General features: G+C 38.2%; 1 pseudogene; it reads right to left on the reverse strand.

The window, feature by feature from the left end:
* Positions 1-3,284: 3,284 nt before the first annotated feature.
* LOC138858196 (uncharacterized) overlaps positions 3,285-20,092 on the reverse strand; it is a 112,287-nt pseudogene continuing 95,479 nt past the window's right edge.

Here is a 20,092-nt window from a genome sequence, read left to right on the forward strand (position 1 = left end):
AAAACAAAAACGGAAAGGTCAAAAGTACTAATATAAGTACATATATGCATACCTTAATACATACTAACAGTGGTTAAATAAAATTACAACAACGGGGGCGAAATCAATGGATATACAAAACTAACACAAAAATTCACCAAAAATTAAAAGCGGGCGCGATTTAACACAAACTAAGAGAAAAAGTCAACATAAAGCACGGGTATAAATCCACAAAGCACGCAGAGAGGTGGACAGTAACGCACATTCAAAACCCCGGAGACAAAACAAAAAAAATTAAAACAGAGGAAACCGAGGAGCATAACAGAGAAGAAGCATACACATACATAAGTATTACTCCCAAAACCTCTTGGTGGAAACAAAGGTGAGTCCATTCCAATTAAATTTTAAAATAGAGGCATTTTATGCATATATGTACATATGTATGTTAATTTACAGTTTTATCGGTATTTGTTGGAAATAAATAACGGAACAAAATAACTGAAAAAGAAAATAAATATACGGTATCTGCCTCAGCTTATTTTGTCTCTCCAAACACATCGTCATATTCTTCCAAAAAAAAAAATGTTTGCAAAGTCAAGTATTCCTAACTGCAATATTTCCAGCGATACCCCTTGGGTTAATCAAGCAACAAACAGGATCTCTTATATTTAACACATAAGGCTAACAAATACAAAAAATGAAACATATTACAGAAATATATATATATTATATTATAAGGATTTATTTCAGTTTGTTTCAAAAAAAATCTATAAATTTCATCTGTTCTGCAATATTCAAACTTTTTATATTTAATGTTCTTTTTATTTCAAAAACTCGGTTCTTGTTCGTGAGTTCATGGAGGCATGGAGGTACTAGCTACGCTGGCAAAACTTGAAACGAATCGTCGATAATAAGTACACAGTCTAAGGAAACTCCGCAATTCATGTAAATTTTTAGGAGTGGGGCAATATTTTACTGTCTCTACTTTTCATTAGCTGTGCCTGCAAATCTTAAGTAACTAACTTTTTTCTTGAAAAGGGAACACTTTTTTGGACTCAGCTTTTAAACCAGCGCTAGCTATCTGTTGGTAAACCTCTCCCACGTTCTTAAGGTGTTTATCGAAGCTTTTACCTAATATGATGATATCGTTGAGGTATACCGAACAAGTCTTCCAGTGTAATCTTTTTAATACCTGGTCCATAAGTCTCTCAAAGGTAGCAGGAGCGTTACATAATCCAAAAGCCATTGCGGTAAATTGCCATAGACCATCGGCTGTCAAGTGTTGATAACCATTTTGTGCCTGATAACGAGTCCAGCGGTCATTGATTTTAGGTAGTGGATAACTGTCTTTCTTCGTTACATCATTCAACCTTCTATAGTCCACACAGAATCTCATGTTTCCATCTTTCTTCTTCACAAATACTGCAGATGATACATCCATGGACTCTCTGATGGTTCGATTATGCCCTTTTCGCTTATTTCGAGTATGGTCTGGCTTTCAACTTCACGGTTTGCTAAAGAAACGCTTCGAGGAGTCTAGCGGATTCATCTTGCATCACCTGTGTTAACAAAATGTTTCACAACTTTGGTTCTTCCTGGTTTGGAATCGTGTTTATCAAATGTGGATGAGTATCTGAGAAGAAGCTGTTAAGTCTTTTTTTGATGGTTTGCCTCTAGTTCCTCGTTCCATGCGTTAATTTCGTTCGATATGTCGTTTTCCTCCATGCAATCTTCCTCAAGACCTATTTTGCAATTTATTACGGCCTCAATCTCCTGACACTGCCCTTATATAGCATCTTTGGAGAGTTTGATTGGTAACATGCACTCATTAAGTACTCTTACTGGAACATGTTTATCTTGTCAAACAGTCCACCGTTTGTTTGGCCAATAGTCTCCTTCTATTTCTGCCCAAAATACTGCTTCTGATTTTGGTGGGATCTGCTGGCTCTCTGTTGTCATCACTTGTCTAACGTTGTACTTATTATCGTAACAGAACATAAGTGGAGTTTCCATATTTGTATAGATTCTGTTCTTCATGTCAATTTGGATTTCTTGATTCGCTGGAAAGTCTACTTCAGTAATGACTTCGTCGACGATGTCTGCCACTATCAAGTTGTGTAACACGGCTTCCTTTCCTATTACGATCTCGCCCGTTACTTTTCCGATAACTTGGATAACTTCTCCAGTTGCAGTACGCAACTTTGCTCCAGATAATGCCTACCTATAACTCATTCTTGGGTTCGATCACTGGTTTGTAAATAAAAGTCCCAATTTAATGACTATACACTTATTTATCAACCAGATCAGATCGAATTATTGGATGTGATGCGCCTGCATCCACAGTCAGTATGCGGTTTTTGCCGTCTACTTACGGTAACGTTACTCGTATTCCTGCTTTATGTTAAATAGAGATTACAGGGCATTTGCTCGCGGGAGCCAGCCCGTGGCCTTTTTCGCTGGCTCGCCAAGTTAGATTTAACATTTGCTTGATCTTCCTTAGTTCTGCGTTTACGTCCGACTGTTATATTGGACTGGTAAAAGGTGCGTGTAATATGGCCACTTTTTCCGCAGTTTAAGCATTTAACCTCACCATCATTTTTCTTACGCGTTTTTTAGTGCTTTCCAGTGCTTTCTGCATGTTTTCAATTTTTTCAAATAAATGGTTTACCCAAGTGTGTTCTTTTATTTCTACCGTATGAGCTTTAAATGTTCGACTGCTGTGCAGAGGTGCAGTTTCCTGTGCCAGAGCATACGAAACGGGTTCCGCAAAGGTCAATTTTGGACATGCTAATGCAGTGAAGCGTGTAGGTCTAAATTTTCGTATCCTCGATGTATTTCCCGGATTTATGGGCATAAACAAAGTGACCTTACCTCTCAATCTCTCCTCAGGGAGTCATCGGCTTTCTGGCGGCGATTTCGCAACTCAATTGGGAAGATCTGCTTCCTGTGCTCACTACCATACCGTCTTTCTAATGCACCTATCAACGTTTCATAACTACTCGCCTCGCCGTTTAGAATGGTCTGTAATATCTCCGTTGCATATCCTTTCAATGCAACGCACAATGCAACTACTTTATCTTCTGTTTTCCAATTATTTGAAGATGCCGTGTTTTAAAATTAAAGTTTAAAAACGTGGAATGGAAGAGTGTCATCAAAAGATGAAAGTTTTACCTTGGCAGAAGCTGTTGATATAATTGGCCGATTCAATTGTAGCTCGCGGAGACGATCTTTCAACTCATCCAGTTCAGTTTTAATTTTGGTCCGCTCTTCCGAAATCTATGAGGACGCTTCTGCTATTTGTGAGGTCACCACTGTTGATATACGTGCATTTTGCGCTGCAAACTGCCTTCCAACTGTGAGGACACCTGTGCTGATATACGTGCATCTTGCGCTGCGAACTGTTCTTCCAACTGCGTTGACAATCGCATATCTAACGAGAATAATTGAGATTGTTGTGTCACCATTTGTGTGTGCCTCTGCTATTTGTGGCGATATTTGCGTTGACATCTGGAACATTTGCGCTGGCATTTGCGATATACGTGCATCCTGCTCTTTTCCCATCTGCGATGTTATAGTGAAAATCCTGTTTATGTCCACAATCTTTGACGAGCATTGAGCCTCTTCCCTTGCTTCTGTCTTCGTAGTTTTTTCCCTTAAATTGAAACACATATTCGTCAACATTAATGTTTTCTGTTTCCAAGTCGTCTCATAACCTTGGTTTTAATTTGGACTTTATTTCATTTGTTGCTAAATAACGTTTTTCTAGCTCGTTTGTGTTGTTGTGGGATCTTCAGTTCGTTAGACTTTGCCATTTTAAAACAATTCTCTCTTGGAAAATTTGTAACGGATTTCTCGATTAATCTTTTTCCTGGATTTTTAAATAAAAGTCCCAATTTATTGCTATACACATTTCTTTATTTCTAATTTCAGCCACTTAACACATGTACCTCATCTTCTTACTAATAGCTTAATTGCTCTTTGCACGACAACACTCTAATTAGGCAGCCCTTTTGTAGTAGATCTTTAACAAAACTTCGTCTCTAGAACACTCTGGTAACTACGAAATGTTATTCTCTAGTTGCTTCTGTCAGTTTATCGTCGATTCTGTTTTGTTCTGGAATTCGTGTTCCTACAATATATTCTCTCCAATAGCGAATTATTTGAGGCAGAGAAAACGGGACATCAAGACAGGCAATTAAAATTAGCTAAAAATCTGAATTCTAGTAACATTGGCATGGAGACTGAACATTGTTAATGTTTAGCAATTGATGTCTAAATATATTTCCAGCCATACATTTCTAGATTTACTTTACTTTTATTTTGGTGGTTTGACAGGACTATTTGCATACAAATTTTGAAGAGGCTATGCTTATACATGTTAGCTTAGGTGGCATGATGGCAGCAAAGCTGAAATGCCAATGTGTAAATTTTTAATGCAACTTTTCATAACATAAATTTTACCAAAACATGGAAAAAAGCAATTAAATACATTAAATTTGTAAATAAACTTTACGTAACAATTATTTAATTCTTAAAATGTGAAATCTTGTTTTTCCAAAAAGTACATTTGTAGAAGAAAGTAGATTTCACCTCCTCAACTTTGTCATTTAACTGGAGTGAGGAGGTTTTGACGTTCCGCAAGTGGGACGATTGAAACGGCCAGATTGAAACTGCTAAATATATATGCAAACGGTGGGATTTGTTGCCGTCGTTCAAAATCACCTAAAAAAAATGTATAATATATAAAAAAAAAAAATTTATTTTAAATATATCCGATGAAATGTTTTGTGATGTGACGTATAATGGTATTAATTTTCAGTTGAAAATTATTAAAAACTGTAAAGGACAAAAATTATAGTAGAGCTAACAAGCTAAATCATTTTATTAACTATTGTTCATGGGACTTCTGATCCCGCGACATTTTGAAACAAAGCTCACAATCCACCGTACAACATCATACAACACAACATAACACAATGCATTATCATACACCACCTACAACATACCATATCACTCAACAACACAGCCGTATACAATTAACCAACCACACTATACACCTACACCATACACCCACACAATTTTTGGTCACAAGGTGGCATACTTTAAACGTATTATTCACGCAAAGTTTTACGCCGATATAATCATTGTTGCTTGATTTGCATAGTGGAAAGTGAAAGAATCAACTGGTATTTAAAATGGTGTCATATGGAAAATAGGCGTGGTTGTAATCCGATTTCGCCCATTTTCGCACTATGATATAGAAACATGAAAAGAACGTTACGCACCGAATTTGGTTGAAATCGGTTAAGCAGATCTCAAGATATGGGTTTTCACCTAAAAGTGGGCTGTGCCACGCCCACTGTCTAATTTTGAACGCGGTTCCTATAAAGTCATCTTATACCATCTCAGAGATAAAATTTAATGTCTCTGGCGTGTTTAGTGCTTGATTTATCGCGCTTTTAGTAGTTTTTAACAGTACCGTTATATGGGGAGTGGGCGGAGTTGCCACCCGATTTCAACTATTTTCACACCGTCAATAGAAGTGCTAAAAACATTTGCTTCCAGTAAATTTTGTTATTATAGCATTAGCGGTTTAGGAGATATGAACATTAAACCTATTAGAGGCGGGACCACGCCCACTTTTAAAAAAAAAATTTTAACTGCAGATGCCCCTCCCTAATGTGATCCTGTGTACCAAATAACAGTCTTGTATCTTATGCTTAGTTATGGCAAGTTATTTGTTTTTGATTAATGGCGTTTTGTGGGCGTGGCAGTGGTCCGATTACGCCCATCTGCAATACCAACCGTCTCACGGTACCATGAAACATGTCTACCAAGTTTCATAAAGATATCTCAATTTTTACTCAAGTTAGAGCTTGCACGGACGGACGGACAGACGGACGGACGGACAGACAGTCACCCGGATTTCAACTCGTCTCTTCATCCTGATCATTTATATATATATAACCCTATATCTAACTCGATTAATTTTAGGTGATACAAACAACCGTTAGGTGAACAAAACTATTATACTCTGTAGCAACAGGTTGCGAGAGTATAAAAAGAAAAAACGTAAAAATTAAAGTGATTAATACGTATACAAACGTAAATTATAATAAGTAAGGAAGGGCTAAGTTCGGATGTAACCGAACATTTTATACTCTCGCGAAGTCAAATAGTATACTCGTTTGAGATTTCTTTGTGGATTGACTGAGATTTTCGGTAGAAGGTCAACTATAGGCACTGGGGTTCACATATTTAGTACTTAGGGGTTTGAACAGTTTTGGTTAGATTTAGACAATTTTTGGACGCAAGGTGGCATACTTTAATTGCATTATTTACGCAAAGTTTTACCCCGATTTAATCATTGTTACCTGATTTGCATAGTGGGTAGTGAAAGAATCAGATGGAATTGAAAATGGTGTTACATGGGAAGTAAGCGTGGTTGTAGTCCGATTTCGCCCATTTTCGCACTGTGACATAGAAACATGAACGTAATGCACCGAATTTGGTTGAAATCGGTTGAGCAGATCTCAAGATATGGGTTTTCACCTAAAAGTGGGCTGTGCCACGCCCACTGTCTAATTTTGAACGCGGTTCCTATAAAGTCATCTTATACCATCTCAGAGATAAAATTTAATGTCTCTGGCGTGTTCAGTGCTTGATTTATCGCGCTTTTAGTAGTTTTTAACAGTACCGTTATATGGGGAGTGGGCGGAGTTGCCACTCGATTTCAACTATTTTCACACCGTCAATAGAAGTGCTAAAAACATTTGCTTCTAGTGAATTTTGTTATTATAGCATTAGCGGTTTAGGAGATATGCACATTAAACCTATTAGAGGCGGGACCACGTCCACTTTTAAAAAAAAAGTTTTAACTGCAGATGCCCCTCCCTAATGTGATCCTTTGTACCAAATAACAGTCTTGTATCTTATTGCGGAGCTTAGTTATGGCAAGTTATATGTTTTTGATTAATGGCGTTTTGGGGGCGTGGCAGTGGTCCGATTACGCCCATCTGCAATACCAACCGTCTCACGGTACCATGAAACATGTCTACCAAGTTTCATAAAGATATCTCAATTTTTACTCAAGTTAGAGCTTGCACGGGCGGACGGACAGACGGACGGACGGACAGACAGTCACCCGGATTTCAACTCGTCTCTTCATCCTGATCATTTATATATATATAACCCTATATCTAACTCGATTAGTTTTAGGTGATACAAACAACCGTTAGGTGAACAAAACTATTATACTCTGTAGCAACAGGTTGCGAGAGTATAAAAACACCAAAAATTAGAAACGGGCGCGATTTAACACAAACTAAGAGAAACAAGTAAGGAAGGGCTTAGTTCGGATGTAACCGAACATTTTATACTCTCGCAAAGTCAAATGGTATACTCGTTTGAGATTTCTATGTGGATTGACTGATATTTTCGGTAGAAGGTCAACTATAGGCACTGGGGTCCACATATTTAGTACTTAGGGGTTTGAACAGTTTTGGTTCGATTTAGACAATTTTTGGCCGCAAGGTGGCATACTTTAAACGTATTATTCACGCAAAGTTTTACGCCAATATAATCATTATTGCTTGATTTGCATAGTGGAAAGTGAAAGAATCAAGTGGTAATTAAAATGGTGTCACATGGAAAATAGGCGTGGTTGTAATCCGATTTCGCCCATTTTCGCACTATGACAAAGAAACATGAAAGGAACGTTACGCACCGAATTTGGTTGAAATCGGTTAAGCAGATCTCAAGATATGGGTTTTCACCTAAAAGTGGGCTGTGCCACGCCCACTGTCTAATTTTGAACGTGGTTACTATAAAGTTATCTTATACCATCTCAGAGATAAAATTTAATGTCTCTGGCGTGTTTAGTGCTTGATTTATCGCGCTTTTAGTAGTTTTTAACAGTACCGTTATATGGGGAGTGGGCGGAGTTGCCACCCGATTTCAACTATTTTCACACCGTCAATAGAAGTGCTAAAAACATTTGCATCTAGTGAATTTTGTTATTATAGCATAAGCGGTTTAGGAGATATGCACATTAAACCTATTAGAGGCGGGACCACGCCCACTTTTTAAAAAAAAGTTTTAACTGCAGATGCCCCTCCCTAATGTGATCCTTTGTACCAAATAACAGTCTTGTATCTTATGCTTAGTTATGGCAAGTTATTTGTTTTTGATTAATGGCGTTTTGTGGGCGTGGCAGTCGTCCGATCACGTCCATCTGCAATACCAACCGTCTCACGGTACCAAAAAACATGTCTACTAAGTTTCATAAAGATATCTCAATTTTTACTCAAGTTAGAGCTTGCACGGACGGACAGACGGACGGACGGACGGACAGACAGTCACCCGGATTTCAACTCGTCTCTTCATCCTGATCATTTATATATATATCACCCTATATCTAACTCGATTAGTTTTAGGTGATACAAACAACCGTTAGGTGAACAAAACTATTATACTCTGTAGCAACAGGTTGCGAGAGTATAAAAACACCAAAAATTAGAAACGGGCGCGATTTAACACAAACTAAGAGAAACAAGTAAGGAAGGGCTAAGTTCGGATGTAACCGAACATTTTATACTCTCGCAAAGTCAAATGGTATACTCGTTTGAGATTTCTTTGTGGATTGACTGATATTTTCGGTAGAAGGTCAACTATAGGCACTGGGGTCCACATATTTAGTACTTAGGGGTTTGAACAGTTTTGGTTCGATTTAGACAATTTTTGGCCGCAAGGTGGCATACTTTAAACGTATTATTCACGCAAAGTTTTACGCCAATATAATCATTATTGCTTGATTTGCATAGTGGAAAGTGAAAGAATCAAGTGGTATTTAAAATGGTGTCACATGGAAAATAGGCGTGGTTGTAATCCGATTTCGCCCATTTTCGCACTATGACAAAGAAACATGAAAAGAACGTTACGCACCGAATTTGGTTGAAATCGGTTGAGCAGATCTCAAGATATGGGTTTTCACCTAAAAGTGGGCTGTGCCACGCCCACTGTCTAATTTTGAACGTGGTTACTATAAAGTTATCTTATACCATCTCAGAGGTAAAATTTAATGTCTCTGGCCTGTTTAGTGCTTGATTTATCGCGCTTTTAGTAGTTTTTAACAGTACCGTTATATGGGAAGTGGGCGGAGTTGCCACCCGATTTCAACTATTTTCATACCCTCAATAGAAGTGCTAAAAACATTTGCTTCTAGTGAATTTTGTTACTATAGCATTAGCGGTTTAGGAGATATGAACATTAAACCTATTAGAGGCGGGACCACGCCCACTTTTAAAAAAAAAATTTTAACTGCAGATGCCCCTCCCTAATGTGATCCTGTGTACCAAATAACAGTCTTGTATCTTATGCTTAGTTATGGCAAGTTATTTGTTTTTGATTAATGGCGTTTTGTGGGCGTGGCAGTGGTCCGATTACGCCCATCTGCAATACCAACCGTCTCACGGTACCATGAAACATGTCTACCAAGTTTCATAAAGATATCTCAATTTTTACTCAAGTTAGAGCTTGCACGGACGGACGGACAGACGGACGGACGGACAGACAGTCACCCGGATTTCAACTCGTCTCTTCATCCTGATCATTTATATATATATAACCCTATATCTAACTCGATTAATTTTAGGTGATACAAACAACCGTTAGGTGAACAAAACTATTATACTCTGTAGCAACAGGTTGCGAGAGTATAAAAAGAAAAAACGTAAAAATTAAAGTGATTAATACGTATACAAACGTAAATTATAATAAGTAAGGAAGGGCTAAGTTCGGATGTAACCGAACATTTTATACTCTCGCGAAGTCAAATAGTATACTCGTTTGAGATTTCTTTGTGGATTGACTGAGATTTTCGGTAGAAGGTCAACTATAGGCACTGGGGTTCACATATTTAGTACTTAGGGGTTTGAACAGTTTTGGTTAGATTTAGACAATTTTTGGACGCAAGGTGGCATACTTTAATTGCATTATTTACGCAAAGTTTTACCCCGATTTAATCATTGTTACCTGATTTGCATAGTGGAAAGTGAAAGAATCAGATGGAATTGAAAATGGTGTTACATGGGAAGTAAGCGTGGTTGTAGTCCGATTTCGCCCATTTTCGCACTGTGACATAGAAACATGAACGTAATGCACCGAATTTGGTTGAAATCGGTTGAGCAGATCTCAAGATATGGGTTTTCACCTAAAAGTGGGCTGTGCCACGCCCACTGTCTAATTTTGAACGCGGTTCCTATAAAGTCATCTTATACCATCTCAGAGATAAAATTTAATGTCTCTGGCGTGTTCAGTGCTTGATTTATCGCGCTTTTAGTAGTTTTTAACAGTACCGTTATATGGGGAGTGGGCGGAGTTGCCACTCGATTTCAACTATTTTCACACCGTCAATAGAAGTGCTAAAAACATTTGCTTCTAGTGAATTTTGTTATTATAGCATTAGCGGTTTAGGAGATATGAACATTAAACCTATTAGAGGCGGGACCACGCCCACTTTTAAAAAAAAAATTTTAACTGCAGATGCCCCTCCCTAATGTGATCCTGTGTACCAAATAACAGTCTTGTATCTTATTGCGGAGCTTAGTTATGGCAAGTTATATGTTTTTGATTAATGGCGTTTTGGGGGCGTGGCAGTGGTCCGATTACGCCCATCTGCAATACCAACCGTCTCACGGTACCATGAAACATGTCTACCAAGTTTCATAAAGATATCTCAATTTTTACTCAAGTTAGAGCTTGCACGGGCGGACGGACAGACGGACGGACGGACAGACAGTCACCCGGATTTCAACTCGTCTCTTCATCCTGATCATTTATATATATATAACCCTATATCTAACTCGATTAGTTTTAGGTGATACAAACAACCGTTAGGTGAACAAAACTATTATACTCTGTAGCAACAGGTTGCGAGAGTATAAAAACACCAAAAATTAGAAACGGGCGCGATTTAACACAAACTAAGAGAAACAAGTAAGGAAGGGCTTAGTTCGGATGTAACCGAACATTTTATACTCTCGCAAAGTCAAATGGTATACTCGTTTGAGATTTCTATGTGGATTGACTGATATTTTCGGTAGAAGGTCAACTATAGGCACTGGGGTCCACATATTTAGTACTTAGGGGTTTGAACAGTTTTGGTTCGATTTAGACAATTTTTGGCCGCAAGGTGGCATACTTTAAACGTATTATTCACGCAAAGTTTTACGCCAATATAATCATTATTGCTTGATTTGCATAGTGGAAAGTGAAAGAATCAAGTGGTAATTAAAATGGTGTCACATGGAAAATAGGCGTGGTTGTAATCCGATTTCGCCCATTTTCGCACTATGACAAAGAAACATGAAAGGAACGTTACGCACCGAATTTGGTTGAAATCGGTTAAGCAGATCTCAAGATATGGGTTTTCACCTAAAAGTGGGCTGTGCCACGCCCACTGTCTAATTTTGAACGTGGTTACTATAAAGTTATCTTATACCATCTCAGAGATAAAATTTAATGTCTCTGGCGTGTTTAGTGCTTGATTTATCGCGCTTTTAGTAGTTTTTAACAGTACCGTTATATGGGGAGTGGGCGGAGTTGCCACCCGATTTCAACTATTTTCACACCGTCAATAGAAGTGCTAAAAACATTTGCATCTAGTGAATTTTGTTATTATAGCATAAGCGGTTTAGGAGATATGCACATTAAACCTATTAGAGGCGGGACCACGCCCACTTTTTAAAAAAAAGTTTTAACTGCAGATGCCCCTCCCTAATGTGATCCTTTGTACCAAATAACAGTCTTGTATCTTATGCTTAGTTATGGCAAGTTATTTGTTTTTGATTAATGGCGTTTTGTGGGCGTGGCAGTCGTCCGATCACGTCCATCTGCAATACCAACCGTCTCACGGTACCAAAAAACATGTCTACTAAGTTTCATAAAGATATCTCAATTTTTACTCAAGTTAGAGCTTGCACGGACGGACAGACGGACGGACGGACGGACAGACAGTCACCCGGATTTCAACTCGTCTCTTCATCCTGATCATTTATATATATATCACCCTATATCTAACTCGATTAGTTTTAGGTGATACAAACAACCGTTAGGTGAACAAAACTATTATACTCTGTAGCAACAGGTTGCGAGAGTATAAAAACACCAAAAATTAGAAACGGGCGCGATTTAACACAAACTAAGAGAAACAAGTAAGGAAGGGCTAAGTTCGGATGTAACCGAACATTTTATACTCTCGCAAAGTCAAATGGTATACTCGTTTGAGATTTCTTTGTGGATTGACTGATATTTTCGGTAGAAGGTCAACTATAGGCACTGGGGTCCACATATTTAGTACTTAGGGGTTTGAACAGTTTTGGTTCGATTTAGACAATTTTTGGCCGCAAGGTGGCATACTTTAAACGTATTATTCACGCAAAGTTTTACGCCAATATAATCATTATTGCTTGATTTGCATAGTGGAAAGTGAAAGAATCAAGTGGTATTTAAAATGGTGTCACATGGAAAATAGGCGTGGTTGTAATCCGATTTCGCCCATTTTCGCACTATGACAAAGAAACATGAAAAGAACGTTACGCACCGAATTTGGTTGAAATCGGTTGAGCAGATCTCAAGATATGGGTTTTCACCTAAAAGTGGGCTGTGCCACGCCCACTGTCTAATTTTGAACGTGGTTACTATAAAGTTATCTTATACCATCTCAGAGGTAAAATTTAATGTCTCTGGCCTGTTTAGTGCTTGATTTATCGCGCTTTTAGTAGTTTTTAACAGTACCGTTATATGGGAAGTGGGCGGAGTTGCCACCCGATTTCAACTATTTTCATACCCTCAATAGAAGTGCTAAAAACATTTGCTTCTAGTGAATTTTGTTACTATAGCATTAGCGATTTAGGAGATATGCACATTAAACCTATTAGAGGCGGGATCACGCCCACTTTAAAAAAAAAAGATTTAACTGCAGATGCCGCTACTTAATGTGATCCTGTGTACCAAATAACAGTCTTGTATCTTATTGCGGAGCTTAGTTATGGCAAGTTATTTGTTTTTGATTAATGGCGTTTTGTGGGCGTGGCAGTCGTCCGATCACGCCCATCTGCAATACCAACCGTCTGACGGTACCAAGAAACATGTCTACCAAGTTTCATAAAGATATCTCAATTTTTACTCAAGTTAGAGCTTGCACGGACGGACGGACAGACGGACGGACGGACAGACAGTCACCCGGATTTCAACTCGTCTCTTCATCCTGACCATTTATATATATATAACCCTATATCTAACTTGATTAGTTTTAGGTGATACAAACACCCGTTAGGAGTACAAAACTATTATACTCTGTAGCAACAGGTTGCGAGAGTATAAAAATCAACATAAAGCATGGGTATAACTCCACAAAGCCCGCAGAGAGGAGGACAGTAACGCACAGGCAAAACCCCGGAGACAAAACAAAAGAAATTAAAACAGAGAAGAAGCATACACATACATAAGTATTACTCCCAAAACCTCTTGGCGGCAAAAAAAGTGAGTCCATTCCAATTAAATTTGAAAATATAGGCATTTTATGCATATATGTACATATGTATGTTAATTTACAGTTTTATCGGTATTTGTTGGAAATAAATAACGGAACAAAATAACTGAAAAAGAAAATAAATATACGGTATCTGCCTCCGCTTATTTTGTGTCTCCAAACACACCGTTATATTCTTCCAAAAAAAAAAATTTTTGCAAAGTCAAGTATTCCTACCTGCAATATTTCCAGCGATACCCCTTAGGTTAATCAAGCAACAAACAGGATCGCTTATAATACATAAGGCTATCAAAAACAAAAAATGAAACATATTACAGAAATATATATATATTATATTATAAGGATTTATTTCAGTTTGTTTCAAAAAAAAATCTATAAATTTCATCTGTTCTGCAATATTCAAACTTTTTATATTTAATGTTCTTTTTATTTCAAAAACTTGGTTCTTGTTCGTGAGTTCATGGAGGCATGGAGGTACTAGCTACGCTGGCAAAACTTGAAACGAATCGTCGATAATAAGTACACAGTCCAAGGAAACTCCGCAATTCATGTAAATTTTTAGGAGTGGGGCAATATTTTACTGCCCTCCGTTGTCACTTTGTGTCCTAAGTAACTAACTTTTTTCTTGAAAAGGGAACACTGTTTTGGACTCAGCTTTAGACCAGCGCTAGCTATCTGTTGGAAAACCTCTTCCAAATTCTTAAGGTGTTCATCGAAGCTTTTACCTAATATGTTGATATCGTTGAGGTATACCGAACAAGTCTTCCAGTGTAATTTTTTTAATGCCTGGTCCATAAGTCTCTCAAAGGTAGCAGGAGCGTTACATTATCCAAAAGCCATTGCGGTAAATTGCCATAGACCATCTGCAACGCTGACTGTCCGGCTGTTTTCTTTGTTTTTCGTTTAAGTGTTGATAACCATTTCGTGCCTGATAACGAGTCCAGCGGTCATTGATTTTAGGTAGTGGATAACTGTCTTTCTTCGTTACATCATTCAACCTTCTATAGTCCACATAGAATCTCATGTTTCCATCTTTCTTCTTCACAAGTACTGCAGTTGATACATCCATGGACTCTCTGATGGTTCGATTATGCCCTTTTCGCTTATTTCGAGTATGGTCTGGCTTTCAACTTCACGGTTTGCTAAAGAAACACTTCGAGGAGTCTAGCGGATTCATCTTGCATCACCTGTGTTAACAAAATGTTTCACAACTTTTGTTCTTCCTGGTTTGGAATCGTGTTTATCAAATATGGATGAGTATCTGAGAAGAAGCTGTTAAGTCGTTTTATGATGGTTTGCCTCTAGTTCCTCGTTCCATTCGTTAATTTCGTTCGATATGTCGTTTTCCTCCATGGAATCTTCCTCAAGACCTATTTTGCAATTTATTACGGCCTCAATCTCTTGACACTGCCCTTATATAGCATCTTTGGAGAGTTTGATTGGTAACTTGCACTCATTAAGTAATCTTACTGGAACATGTTTATCTTGTCAAACAGTCCACCGTTTGTTTGGCCCATAGTCTTTTCTATTTCTGCCCAAAAAACTGCTTCTGATTTTGGTGGGATCTGCTGGCTCTCTGTTGTCATCACTTGTCTAACGTTGTACTTATTATCGTAACCGATCATAAGTGGAGTTTCCATATTTGTATAGATTCTGTTCTTCATGTCAATTTTGATTTCTTGATTCGCTGGAAAGTCTACTTCAGTAATGACTTCGTCGACGATATCTGCCACTATCAAGTTGTGTAACACGGCTTCCTTTCCAATTACGATCTTGCACGTTACTTTTCCGAAAACTTGGATAACTTCTCCAGTTACAATACGCAACTTTGCTCCAGATAATGCCTACCTATAACTCACTCTTGGGTTCGATCATTGGTTTGTAAATAAAAGTCCCAATTTAATGGCTAAGCACTTCTTCATCAACCAGATCAGATCGAATTATTGGATGTGATGCGCCTGTATCCACAGTCAGTATGCGCTTTTAGCCGTCTCCTTACGGTAACGTTACTCGTATTCCTGCTTATTTGTGAAATTGAGATTACAGGGCATTTGCTTGCGGGAGTCAGCCCGTGGCCTTTTTCGCTGGCTCGCCAAGTTAGATTTAACATTTGCTTGATCTTCCTCAGCTCTGCGTTTACGCCCAACTGTTATATTCGACTGCTATACATAGGTGCAGTTTCCTGTGCCAGAGCATACGAAACGGGTTCCGCAAACGTCAATTTTGGACAGCTAATGCAGCGAAGCGTGTAGGTCTGAATTTTCGTATCCTCGATGCATTTTCCGGATTTATGTCCACAAACAATGTGACCTTACCTCTCAATCTGTCCTCAGGGAGGCATCGGCTTTCTGGCGGCGATTTCGCAACTCAATTGGGAAGATCTGCTTTTTGTGCTCACTACCATACCGTCTTTATAATGCACCCATCAACGTTTCATAACAGTTCAGTTTTATTTTTGGCCCGCTCTTCCGAAATTTATGAGGACGCTTCTGCTATTTGTGAGGTCACCTGTGCTGATATACGTGCATCTTGCGCTGCGAACTGCTCTTCCAACTGCGTTGACAATCGCATTTCTAACGAGAATAATTGGGATTGTTGTGTCACCATTTGTGTGTGCCTCTGCTATTTGCGGCGATATTTGCGTTGACATCTGGAACATTTGCGCTGGCATTTGCGATATACGTGCATCCTGCTCTTTTCCCATCTGCGATGTTATAGTGAAAATCCTGTTTATGTCCACAATCTTTGACGAGCATTGAGCCTTTTCCTTTGCTTCTATCTTCGTGGTTTTTTCCTTTCAAGTGAAACACATATTCGTCAACATTAATGTTTTCTGTTTCCATAATAATTCGTCAACATTAATGTTTTCTGTTTCTCATAACCTTGATTGTAATTTGGACTTTATTTCATTTGTTGGTAAATCTCGTTTTTCAGGCTCCTTTGTGTTGTTGTGGAATCTTCAGTTCGTTAGACTTTGCCATTTTAAAACAATTCTCTCTTGGAAAATTTATTTGACAATCCCACTTCTGACACCAAATGTAACGGATTTCTCGATAAATCTTTTAACTTGTAACTCACTCTTGAGTTCGATCACTGGATTGTTAAATAAAAGTCCCAATTTAATGATATACACATTTCTTTAATTCTAATTTCAGCCACTTAACACTTGTATCTCTTCTTCTTACTAATAGCTTAATTGCTGTTTACACGTTAACACTCTAATTAGGACTGTGTTTCCTTTTCCTGCACAGTCTGGCAGCCCTTTTATAGTAGATCTATAACAAAATTTCGTCTCTAGAACATTCTGGTAACTACGAATTGTTATTGTCTAGTTGCTTCTGTCAGTATATCGTCGATTCTGATTTGTTCTGGAATTCGTGTTCCTACAATATATTCTCTCCAATAGCGAATAATTTGTGGCAGAGAAAACGGGCCATCAAGACAGGCAATTAAAGTTAGCTAAAAAACTGAATGCTAGTAATATTTCCATGAAGACTGAACATTGTTAATGTTTAGCAATTGATGTCTAAATATAATTCCAGCCATACATTGATAGAAATAAACTTTCATTTTGATGGTTTGACACTATTTGCATACAAAGAGGCTATGCTTGTACATGTTAGCTTAGGTGGCATGATGCCAGCAAAGCTGAAATGCCAATGTGTAAACGTTGTACTTAAACTGCAACTATTCAAAACATAAATTTTACCAAAACATAGAAAAAAAGCTATTGAATATATCCGTATGTATGTATATATATGGTTAATAGTTTAGATAATTGTAAGCATACATTGCTTATGTTTCATTAATGAATTTGTAAATAAACTTTACGTAACAAATATTTAATTCTTAAACTCTCAAATCTTGTTTTTCCAGTACATTTGTAGAAGAAAGTAGAACGATTGAAACGGCCAGATTGAAACTACCAAATATATATTCAAACGGTAGGATTTGTTGCCGCCGTTCAAAATCACCAATAAAAAATGTAAAACAATATAATATAAAAAAAATTAATTTTAAATGTATCCGATGAAATGTTTTTGTGATGTGATGTATAATGGTATTAATTTTCAGTTGAAAATTACTAAAAACTGTAAATGACCAAAATTATATTAGAGCTAACAATCTAAATCATTTTATTAAGTCTCTCAAAGGTAGCATAAGTCTCTCAAAGGTAGCAGGAGCGTTACATAATCCAAAAGGCATTGCGGTAAATTGTCATAGACCATCTGCAACGCTGATTGTCCGTCTGTTTTCTTTGTTTTTCGTTTAAGTGTTGATAACCATTTCGTGCCTGATAACGAGTCCAGCGTGTCATCGATTTTAGGTAGTGGATAACTGTCTTTCTCCGTTACATCATTCAACCTTCTATAGTCCACACAGAATCTCATGTTTCCATCTTTCTTCTTCACAAGTACTGCAGATGATCCATCCATGGACTCTCTGATGGTTCGATTACGCCCTTTTCGCTTATTTCGCGTATGGTCTGGCTTTCAACTTCACGGTTTGCAACAGAAACGCTTTGAGGAGTCTGGCGGATTGATCTTGCATCACCTGTGTTAACAAATTGTTTCACAACTTTGAAGCTGTTAAGTCTTCTTATGATGGTTTGCCTCTAGTTCCTCGTTCCATTCGTTAATTTCGTTCGATATGTCGTTTTCCTCCATGGAATCTTTCTCAAGACCTATTTTGCAATTTATTACGGCCTCAATCTCTTGACACTGCCCTTATATAGCGTCTTTGGAGAGTTTGATTGGTAACTTGCACTCATTAAGTAATCTTACTAGCACATGTTTATCTTGTCAAACAGTCCACCGTTTGTTTGGCCCATAGTCTCTTCTATTTCTGCCCAAAAAACTGCTTCTGATTTTGGTGGGATCTGCTGGCTCTCTGTTGTCATCACTCCTCTAACGTTGTACTTATTATCGTAACAGAACATAAGTGGAGTTTCCATATTTGTATAGATTCTGTTCTTCATGTCAATTTTGATTTCTTGATTCGCTGGAAAGTCTACTTCAGTAATGACTTCGTCGACGATATCTGCCACTATCAAGTTGTGTAACACGGCTTCCTTTCCAATTACTTGCACGTTACTTTTCCGAGAACTTGGATAACTTTTCCAGTTGCAGTACGCAACTTTGCTCCAGATAATGCCTACCTATAACTCACTCTTGGGTTCGATCACTGCTTTGTAAATAAAAGTCCCAAATACACTTCTTTATCAACCAGATCCAGAATTATTGGATGTGATGCGCCTGTATCCACAGTCAGTATGCGCTTTTTGCCGTCTACTTACGGTAACGTTACTCGTATTCCTGCTTATTTGTGAAAGAGAGATTTCAGAGCATTTGCTCGCGGGAGCTAGCTCGTGGCCTTTTTGCTGGCTGCGTGTAATATTACACTTTTTTCTGCAGTTGAAGCATTTAACCTCACCATCATTTTTCTTACGCGTTTCTGTAGATTTTTCCAGTGCTTTCTGCATGTTTTCAATTTTTTCAAATAAATGGTTTACCCAAATGTGTTCTTTTATTTCTACCGTATGAGGTGCAGTTTCCTGTGCCAGAGCATACGAAACGGGTCCCGCAAACGTCAATTTTGGACATGCTAATGCAGCGAAGCGTGTAGGTCTGAATTTTCGTATCCTCGATGTATTTCCCGGATTTATGTGCATAAACAAAGTGACCTTACCTCTCAATCTCTCTTCAGGTAGTCATTGGCTTTCTGGCGGCGATTTCGCAACTCGATTGGGAAGAGCTGCTTCCTGTGCTCACTACCATACCGTCTTTCTAATGCACCCATTAACGTTTCATAACTACTCGCCTCGCCGTTTGGAATGGTCTGTAATATCTCCGTTGCATATCCTTTGAATGCAACGCACAATGTAATTACTTTATCTTCTGCTTTCCAATTATTTGAAGATGCCGTCTTTTAAAATTGAAGTTTAAAAACGTGGAATGGAACAGTGTCATCAAATGATGGTAGTTTTACCTTAACAGAAGCTGTTGATATAATTGGCAGATTCAATTGTAGCTCGCGGAGACGATCTTTCAACTCATCCAGTTCAGTTTTAATTTTGGCCCGCTCTTCCGAAATCTATGAGGACGCTTCTGCTATTTGTGAAGTCACCAGTGCTGATATACGTGCATTTTGCGCTGCGATCTGCTTTCCAGCTGTGAGGACACCTGTGGTGATATACGTGCATCTTGCGCTGCGAACTGCTCTTCCAACTGACAATCGCATTTCTAACGGGAATAATTGGGATTGTTGTGTCATCCTGCTCTTTTCCCATCTGCGATATTATAGTGAAAATCCTGTTTATGTCCACAATCTTTGACGAGCATTGAGCCTCTTCCTTTGCTTCTGTCTTCAGGACTATTTGCATACAAATTTTGAAGAGGCTATGCTTGTACATGTTAGCTGAGGTGGCATGATGCCAGCCAAAAATCACTAAAAATTAAAAACGGGCGCGATTTAACACAAACTAAGAAAAAAAAATCAACATAAAGCACGGGTATAAATCCACAAAGCACACAGAGAGGAGGAGTAATGCACAGGCAAAAC

The sequence above is a fragment of the Bactrocera oleae genome, chromosome X (genome assembly GCF_042242935.1).
Source record: "Bactrocera oleae isolate idBacOlea1 chromosome X, idBacOlea1, whole genome shotgun sequence".
NCBI lineage: Eukaryota > Metazoa > Arthropoda > Insecta > Diptera > Tephritidae > Bactrocera > Bactrocera oleae.